We start from the raw sequence: 9,486 nt of genomic DNA, 5'->3' as shown, positions 1-9,486 counted from the left end.
TAACTTGTCATAACACTTCATAACTCATCAACACACTTCATCACACTCTGAGCAGAGACACAACTTTCTCCAACAGAGTCTTGGTGCCGCACTTATCTACTCACTCAGATATATGAACATGGCATAAGTCTCAAACTCCGATACCTCCTTTTTATTTTGCTCATATGTTTTTGTGTCAACACCTGCTACCAACTAGCCGGTTAGCTAGGTTGCAATGGAGCCCACTTTGCCTGGAATAGCTAACAAACGTTTCTAGCGCTGTAGAAGCTGTGTTTTTTACGCTCTTGTCTGGGAAAATACCGACAATCCGGAATTCCAATGCGGAAAATGTTTGCTAGTGGAGGATTACAGGATTGAGGTGGCTATGCTTAGCAAGCAAACCTTAATTCTGCACAAACTTATGGGGAAAACGCAAACTGGAACTTTCTCGTTCTCAAATCCTGTTAATGGATGCCGCTCGGGCCTGATGGATGTTTCCTCGCTTTGTCATCTGTCCCTATCAGAATGGCCTGTGCTACCTCAAACTTGCCTGCCAAAGAAGTCGTCTCCGTCTCCTCCATCTTGTAGTGAAGTAGATGGAGAACAGCAAGAAGATTTTTCCAATCAACGTTGGTCCCATGTCACAAGTCGCGGAAACCGAACGCAGCGGCCTGCTGCTAAGCTGACGGGAGGGACTGCGAGAGGTTCGGAGCAGATTGACATAAGGAATAGCGTCACTGTACTGGTGCCTGATCTACATACGACTTCAATGCTGGGATTGCCTGTGTCTGCGATACCGGTGCTGACTCCAACTACGCTGACTCCAGCAGCGGCTTCATCGTCGAGTTCGGTTCCTTTCCCTCGCTCTGGATCTGACAGGGCACTGCCTGCTGTGGGAGGTCTGGACCTATCGCAGGGAGCAGCGGGCGTACCCTATCCTGCTTCTCATGGGTGCTAAAATAGTACTAAAAATAAACCCATGTTAATATATGTAGTTTAAGAAACAAGGTTCATGAAATCAATAATTTGCTGGTAACTGATTACATTAACCTTCTGACAATCTCTGAAACTCACTTAGATAATACCTTTGATGATACAGTGGTAGCAATACATGGTTATAACATCTACAGAAAATACAGAAATGCCAAAAGGTGGAGGTGTTACCGTTTATATTCAGAATCATATTCCTGTAAAGCTTAGAGAGGATCTCATGTTAAATATTGTTGAAGTAATATGGCTACAGGTTCATCTGCCCTACCCGAAGCCCATTCTGCTGGGAAGCTGCTATAGACCAAGAGTTAACAGTCAGCATCTGGAAAACTTGTGAAATGCTTGACAATGTATGGGATATCAACAGAGGTATATTTTCTGGGTGATTTATAGGAGATATCCTCATTTTTCTTGGCGTATTACAACAACAGTTGTGCAATTTGTCAAGTTTCCGTCCTAGCTGCAATAGTTCCAACCTTGTGAAATTGTTTTATCATAGCCAATGTATGTAAGAAAGTATTTCACATAACAAGATGTTAGATGTCCTGCTAACGTCATTCATTGTATACGCTGGTTGTGTTGGACAATATTGATGGCAGTCCGACTAGCAGGGCAAGAGGCAGGGGTAGAGGGAGAGCCAGGGGCTCTGTAGAATTCTGTATTGCAAAAACTAAATGAAACCACTTCTTTCAAATTCTGTCATTGTAATGTACTTGGTGTAAAGCGGTTTGAATGTATGTGGGTCGTTACCTGGGTTTCTCACAGGGTTGCTGAGCTGTAGGAGGTTTCTGGAGCTCCTGCATGGTCTTGAGGTTCACCCAACGCTAAAGGGAGGGAAAGAATGAGGAATGTGGAGGTTTAGTATATCGATACCGCAGTGGAAACTGGTGACTTTTGAGGATGGGAGACCCACGGCATAGGTGTGCAACGCACTGAGATGACAAAGTGTCTTTCAAAAATCACCAAAGACGAATTATTTTAACCTAAAGAATTTAATAGAGACATTTATAGTATAATATTATGGGGAATGGGAATGAGGGGGCTACTTACACAGTGTTGGGAAGGGATCACAGCAGTGATTGAATGAGGGTATGAGGCATGAGTTGAGGTGATCAGAGGCTTGACTTCAGCGCAGGACAGGATTTGACTGGGAAGACAAAAAACACCACACTACACAGCTAGACAAAAGAGCTAAGAATGTGTTGGTCCAAGCAAGGAGTAAAATCATTGATGTGTAATAATGTGATTGTGTTTGTATGTAATTGACTCTACATACAGTAATGAGAGAAAATGAATAGGGGCACTCAGTGCTTGGCGAGGAAACATTCAACGTGCCAGTGGATGAGCGGGCACATGAGATGTGGCTTCAGTTCATGTCAGGAGAGAGTTGACAATGGTGGTGGAGTAGAGACAGTCGAAAGTTCTATAAGTTCAGTAAATAAAGCATCTTAACGCGCCATTACCACTACAAGCTCATTGTAGTTGCCCTTGTTAGCGCAACTTTCCCTCTCGTTGTGTCCTTTTAAAAGCCAATTCTTGCATGCCCAAAAACCCAGTGGTGTTGATAAGCCACTTGAGAACATCCCTGTTCCTTCTTACTTTCTCATTGTGTTGCGCATTTTGAATACGCAGACCTTTATCATGATCGACTTTTTCCCAGAAGCTTGAATCTGATGTGGCATTTATATGCTCCCTGCTTTTGTTTTTCCGTTTAGCTGAACGATCAATGTTCTTCAGGTCACTGTACCCCCCCCCCCCTTTCGCCCAAGACTCAGACTTTCCAAAAAGCAGGCTTGGCCAGCAACTACAAGCGGCTTGATGAAAGCCTCCCTGTTAACCAGCTATACTTTAGATACCAATTGGTATTGAACTCCCTCACCTTTCATCCTTGTTCATGAAACTGATTTCAGTTAGAGGTCCACCCTCGGTTTTGATTCGCACCTTTTCCGCGTACCCCAGAGAATGAAATGGGTTCTTCAACAAAAAGTCAACAACATTTTCAGTAGCGTTGGCGTTGAAAACTGCACACTTGAGCTGCTAGCTAGCTAGTTAATTGAAATAAATTGGCTAACTGGACACACACAAAGTTATAAAATCAAGAAAACAAATTAGAATCTACCACCTCCGTTTCCTGTATTTTGAAGAAATTAACTTGAATTGAATAATATCCCAAAATTGCTCAACTATCACTTTTCAATCTCTATCCAATAATGTCACCAACTCACCAAGCTTCTCAACATATATAAATTATAAAAAGACAACTATTAATTGACTGCATTGGTATCATCTCCTACAGGCTTTGTTATAACTCACTCTGAGGTCTGATGTAATTCTACCTGATATTCCTGCCTTCAGTTTTTGACTTACCTAGCACTCTTCTCACTTGTGATTGCACAAGTTCCTCAGTTGTTGGTGGAGGAATAGGGGTTAGGAGTCCAAGTCTTTGTGCCTTCGGGTTCTTCTCCTTGGCATCCCGCCACCAGATTCCAACCGCTTCCTCAAAATCTTGTATTGGAGGTCCGGAATGTATCCATATGTCTTCTTTGTCTCTAGTGAGTAGAAACTCCAACGTCTGTTATTTTTAATACAGTCTTCTATAGCTATAAACCAACATAATTTCAGAGTATGCATTGTTATAAAATAAAATGAAAATAACTTTCAAGGACAATTAGTAAGGTCACAGATCTTGCAATCTGCGTACAACAGAACAAATAAGGTTGTGCAGGTTGTAGTCATTAAAACTCATTTCTCAACCACTCCACAAATTTGTTGTTAACAAAATATAGTGTTGGCAAGTCGGTTAGAACATCTACTTTGTGCTTGACACAAGTCATTTTTACAACAATTGTTTACAGACAGATTATTTCAATGATAATTCACTGTATCACAATTCCAGTTTACATACACTAAGTTGACTGTTCCTTTAAACAGCTTGGAAAATTCCAGAAAATGATGTCATGGCTTTAGAAGCTTCTGATAGGCTAATTGACATAATTTGAGTCAATTGGAGGTGTACCTGTGGATGTACTTCAAGGCCTACCTTCAAACTCAGTGCCTATATGCTTGACACCATGGGAAAATCAAAAGAAATCAGCCAAGACCTCAGAAAAAAAATTGGAGACTTCCACAAGTCTGGTTCATCCTTGAGAGCAATTTCCAAATGCCTGAAGGTACCATGTTCATCTGTATAAACAATAGTACGCAAGTATAAACACCATGGGACCACGCAGCCATCATTACCGCTCAGGAAGCAGACGCAATCTGTCTCCAAGAGATGAACATACTTCGGTGAAAAAAGTGCAAATAAATCCCAGAACAACAGCAAAAGGACCTTGTGAAGATGCTGGAGGAAACAGGTACAAAAGTATCTATATCCACAGTAAAACGAGTCCTATATCGACACAACCTGAAAGTCTGCTCAGCAAGGAAGAAGCCACTGTTCCAAAACCGCCATAAAAAAGCCAGACTACGGTTTGCAACTGCACATAGGGACAAAGATCGTACTTTTTGGAGAAATGTCCTCTGATCTGATGAAACAAAAATATAACTGTTTGGCCATAATGACCATCGCTATGTTTGGAGGAAAAAGGGGGAGGCTTGCAAGCCAAAGAACACCATCCCAACCGTGAAGCACAGGGGTGGCAGCATCATGTTGTGGGGTGCTTTGCTGCAGGAGGGACTGGTGCAATGCACAAAATAGATGGCATCATGAGGGAGGAAAATTATGTGGATATATTGAAGCAACATCTCAAGACATCAGTCAGGAAGTTAAAGCTTGGTCACAAAAGGATCTTCCAAATGGACAATGACTCCAAGCATACTTCGAAAGTTGTGGCAAAATGGCTTAAGGACAACAAAGTCAAGGTATTGGAGTCGCCAATACCCAAAGCCCTGACCTCAGTCCAATAGAAAAGTTGTGGGCAGAACTGAAAAAGCATGTGCGAGCAAGGAGGCCTACAAACCTTACTCAGTTCCACCAGCTCTGTCAGGAATGGGCCAAAATTCACCCAACTCATTGTGGGAAGCTTTGTCGAAGGCTAACTGAGACGTTTGACCCAAGTTAAACAATTTAAAGGCAATGCTACCAAATACTAATTGAGTGTATGTAAACTTCTGACCCACTGGGAATGTGATGAAAGACATAAAAGCTGAAATAAATCATTCCCTCTACTATTATTAAAATAAAGTGGTGATCCTAACTGACCTAAGACATTGAATTTCTACTAGGATTAAATGTCAGGAATTGTGAAAAAACTGAGTTTAAATGTATTTGGCTAATGTGTATGTAAACTTCCGACTTCAACTGTATACAAAATGATTACAAAATTGATTACAAAATGTTTCTTGCATCCCACGTCCTTGCCTACTTCTCAATTGTATGGTAGAAGAAGGTCCAAGGTCACTGCCCTCGAACCCTCATCTCCAATAGGTTTTGAAAAGGAGGCAAGGAGAGAGGAAGTAAGCGATAGGAAATATTAATTTAAAAGACACTGTGTTTGGCCAACGTGTGAGTGTGAACAGGTGGGTGGGGCAGACTTAAAGTTCTGTTGTTCAACACTTCCTCCTCTAACCTATCGACTTCAAATAGAGTGGGGACTTACATCTTGGTTCCATCTGCGTTCTGCCTGGCTGGTCTGTCCTTGTGAAAGTTGTAATCTAGTGCTTCCAGCAGTGTTCTGGCCTCAGACTGGGGGTGAAAAGGAAAAACTCTTGATGGCGTAAATCAGAATATAGTTGTGGTAGGACTCAAGATCAGCTGTTGATCTGTAAAAAAAAAAACAGTTTTTAATAAAGAACACATACAAGTCATAATGAATGCGTCATGAAATCAACTAAATCCTCCTTTGGCCGTGCATGTAAAACATCACCCAGATGGAGGGTTTCCCAATCCTCCACTCTGTGACCAATAGACCAATATTTGTATACATTTTCTGGTGGTCCCCGAGGACAGTACTGCAGTAATGCATAATGGACCATTATCTGTAACCAATTGCTCAATAGGGTTAAGGATTCTTGATAAAATATGTAACCCACCTGAAGTTCATGTATTTATGAAGACCCTTCAGCCACCTTGTGTTGAGAACGATGTCTGGCCTTTAATCGGTGCGGTCTAGATATTCCAACACTGGAGCAACATAATCACATCATGAAAGTAAAATAAAATGTACTGTAATATTGATCATTACATACTCACTGCATGGATTTTCTTGGACAGATTCTTCGCTTCATGCCACATATCAAGAGAATGCTGTATTCCACTGACTTTACATATTCCTTTCACTGGGTCTAAAAAAATGAGATATACACTACCGTTCAAAGAAAAAAGAAAATCCAATTTTTTGTCCATTAAAATAACATCAAATTGATCAGAAATAGTGTAGACATTGTTAATGTTGTAAATTACTATTGTAGCTGGAAACGGACGATTTTTAATGGAATATCTACATAGGTGTACAGAGGCCCATTATCAGCAATCATCACTCCTGTGTTCCAATGGCACGTTGTGTTAGCTAATCCAAGTTAATCATTAGAAAACCCTTTTGCAATTATGTTAGCACAGCTGAAAACTGTTGTAATGATTAAAGCAATAAAACTGGCCTTCTTTAGACTAGTTGAGTATCTGGAGCATCAGCATTTGTGGATTTGATTACAGGCTCAAAATGGCCGGAAACAAATAACTTTCATCGAAAAAACACATCTATTCTTGTCCTGAGAAATGAAGACTATTCCATGCGAGAACTTAACAAGAAACTAAAGATCTCGTACAACCCTGTGTACTACTCCCTTCACAGAACAGCGCAAACTGGCTCTAACCAGAATAGAAAGAGGAGGCCCCGGTGCACAACTAAGCAAGAGGACAAGTACATTAGAGTCTCTATTTTGAGAAACAGACGCCTCACAAGTACTCAACTGGCAGCTTCATTAAATAGTACCAGCAAAACACCAGTCTCAATGTCAACAGTGACGAGGCAACACCAGGATGCTGGCCTTCTAGGCAGAGTTCCTCTGTCCAGTGTCTGTGTTCTTTTGCACATTTTAATCTTTTCCTTTTATTGGCCAGTCTGAGATATGGCTTTTTCTTTGCAACTCTGCCTAGAAGGCCAGCATCCCGGAGTCGCCTCGTCACTGTTGACGTTGAGACTGGTGTTTTGCTGGTACTATTTAATGAACCTGCCAGTTGAGGACTTGACGTTGAGACTGGCATTTTGTTTTCTTAGTCCACGTAAAGTGACACAGGATGATCATACTGCTTCTTGACAGTATCAAAGTGTATTTTATACAAGTATTTCAAATATGATTTTTTTTTAAATAAAAAAAATGTAATGAGTACAAAGGATTTAAGAAACAAACTTTCAAACGAAAGTAAACTTCTTGACAGGGAAAAAACACATTTAAATCAATGTGGGTTTGACACTTATGTAGGTGTCATAACCAGCTATAAAATAATGTAATATATGTTACAACAGCTGTAAATATATGGGTCATGACAGTGTCATGTTATGATTATACTAGGTGTCAAGTAAAGTGTTACCGTTCATTTTAAGACCATATTGTTTGGAACAATACACTCAACAAGTACATCACCTTTCCAGGGTGGGCTCTATGCTAATTGAAGGTGTGGTCAATTTTACAATCAGCACCAACACAGTGAATGGGAAAATGGATTCAAAGAGAACTCCCTCTGCTGGTGACTTCCTGAATGTGAAATCCTAAAGGGGGTGCTGTAATTGGTTAATGACCTATAATGTAAATGTATACAATGGGTAATTTCATTAAAAGTACCAGAGAGCCCACTCTGGAAATGTTACATTACAAACAATATGTCTAAAAATATGCAAAATCAAAAAGGGTAGTTGAGATACAAATGTTACAAATGTAATATGAGTATTTCAGAATCTAGACATAGAGTACTCCATATTTGAGGGAACACTATATGGAGTATAATGACACCAAGATGTGTCTGTATCATGTATAGTTCACAAGGTCTAAAAAGTGCCTAAAATGGCCAATTAAACATCCTTCCACCCAATGAAGTTCCTATGTGAGAACTGCTAGAACAATCTAGTTGCCACAAGAGAAGGGCAACCAGTGAAAAACAAACACCATTGTAAATACAACCCGTGTTAATTTATTTTCCCTTTTGTACATCGTTACAATGTCTTTATTCTTTTGGAACATCTGTAATGTTTACTGTTAATTTGTTATTATTTCACTTTTGTTAATTATCTATTTCACTTGCTTTTGTTTTCCATGCCAATAAAGACCTTAAATTGAAATTGAATTAATTGAGAGAGCGAGACAGGAAAGAGTTTCAAGAGTGATTTGTTAAGTTACACTGCCACCCTCTGGTCACCACTGTACTTGTAGACTTCATTTAGTCTTCCTTTAACATCAGTCTAATCAGAAGTAAAACAATCCGTTTTTACACTCTGCCATAGCTAAAATGGTACAACAATAGCACAACTGCAGCATCAATGTATGTTAGTGAAGACTTGATTATAGGCTGGAAATAAATAAATGTTGCCATTACAGAAAAGGTTTGTTATTATACAGAACATTCTGGCTCCATCTCCTCGTCAGTAGGTAGACTGCAGTTTGAGATCATAAGTCCTCTATAAATCTTTCCAGATCCAGTCATATTCTTAAAAAATATGTAATAAAAAACCAAAGGATGCAAAATTAGTGTCAAAAAAGGAGAAATGACTGATCATCTGCAGGATATGTAATGAATTTCACCTTTAACCATCTATTGGATTAATTTACATCACTCTTTCTCAGTTCCAAGAGATTTTCCCCTGAGCTCGTATAGTCGTTGCCCTAGTTTGGATAGCCTGTCACGGTACTCAAGCCTCTGGTAGTTGATCTCTGGCACCCCTCTGAACCCGAACAGTGCGCCCCACCAGGCAGCAGCGATCACGGCCGTGGAGTCGCTGTCCCCACCATGGAAGAAGCCATGATTGGCCAGCTCAACCCAGGAGTCGCCTGCTTTCAGAAGGGCATCGTAAGCTATCATGGGAGCATCATGCCCACTGGCGCCACCACAACCCTTGAAGCTCACCGCCCTATAGAAACTCTCCCTCTCCTTCACTCCGTAGGACTCTGGAAACTGAGGTTTGCTCTTCCCATCCAGAATGCCTCTCTTTTCTAAATAGGATTTCCACTGAATTCCAAAGTAGTCCCTGGAAAAATAAGATTAGTCTGAAGCAGATTAAACTTAGACATCATTCTACTTTGTAAACCCAGGCAAAGATGTAGGAATTATCTTTGGCCTGTATTGTCGCAGCAACAGGAATTTATCATTTAGCCAATAATGTTGCGTGATCGGTGATTAGGCTATTAGCTGGTAAAATTAGGCTACATAAAAAGTGGAATACTTTTAATATAACTGGGTGTTAGTGCAGTTCTGTGAATTTACATAAACCACGAAGCTCATCTGCATTTCCTGCAGGGCAAGAACATTGTGTGAAGTGTGACCTGCATACAGTCAAACAGAGGAGGCTGTTGGGCAGAGATATA

This window comes from Salvelinus fontinalis, chromosome 23 (assembly GCF_029448725.1).
Source record: "Salvelinus fontinalis isolate EN_2023a chromosome 23, ASM2944872v1, whole genome shotgun sequence".
Classification (NCBI taxonomy): domain Eukaryota; kingdom Metazoa; phylum Chordata; class Actinopteri; order Salmoniformes; family Salmonidae; genus Salvelinus; species Salvelinus fontinalis.
Note: the sequence above shows the minus strand (reverse complement) of the source record.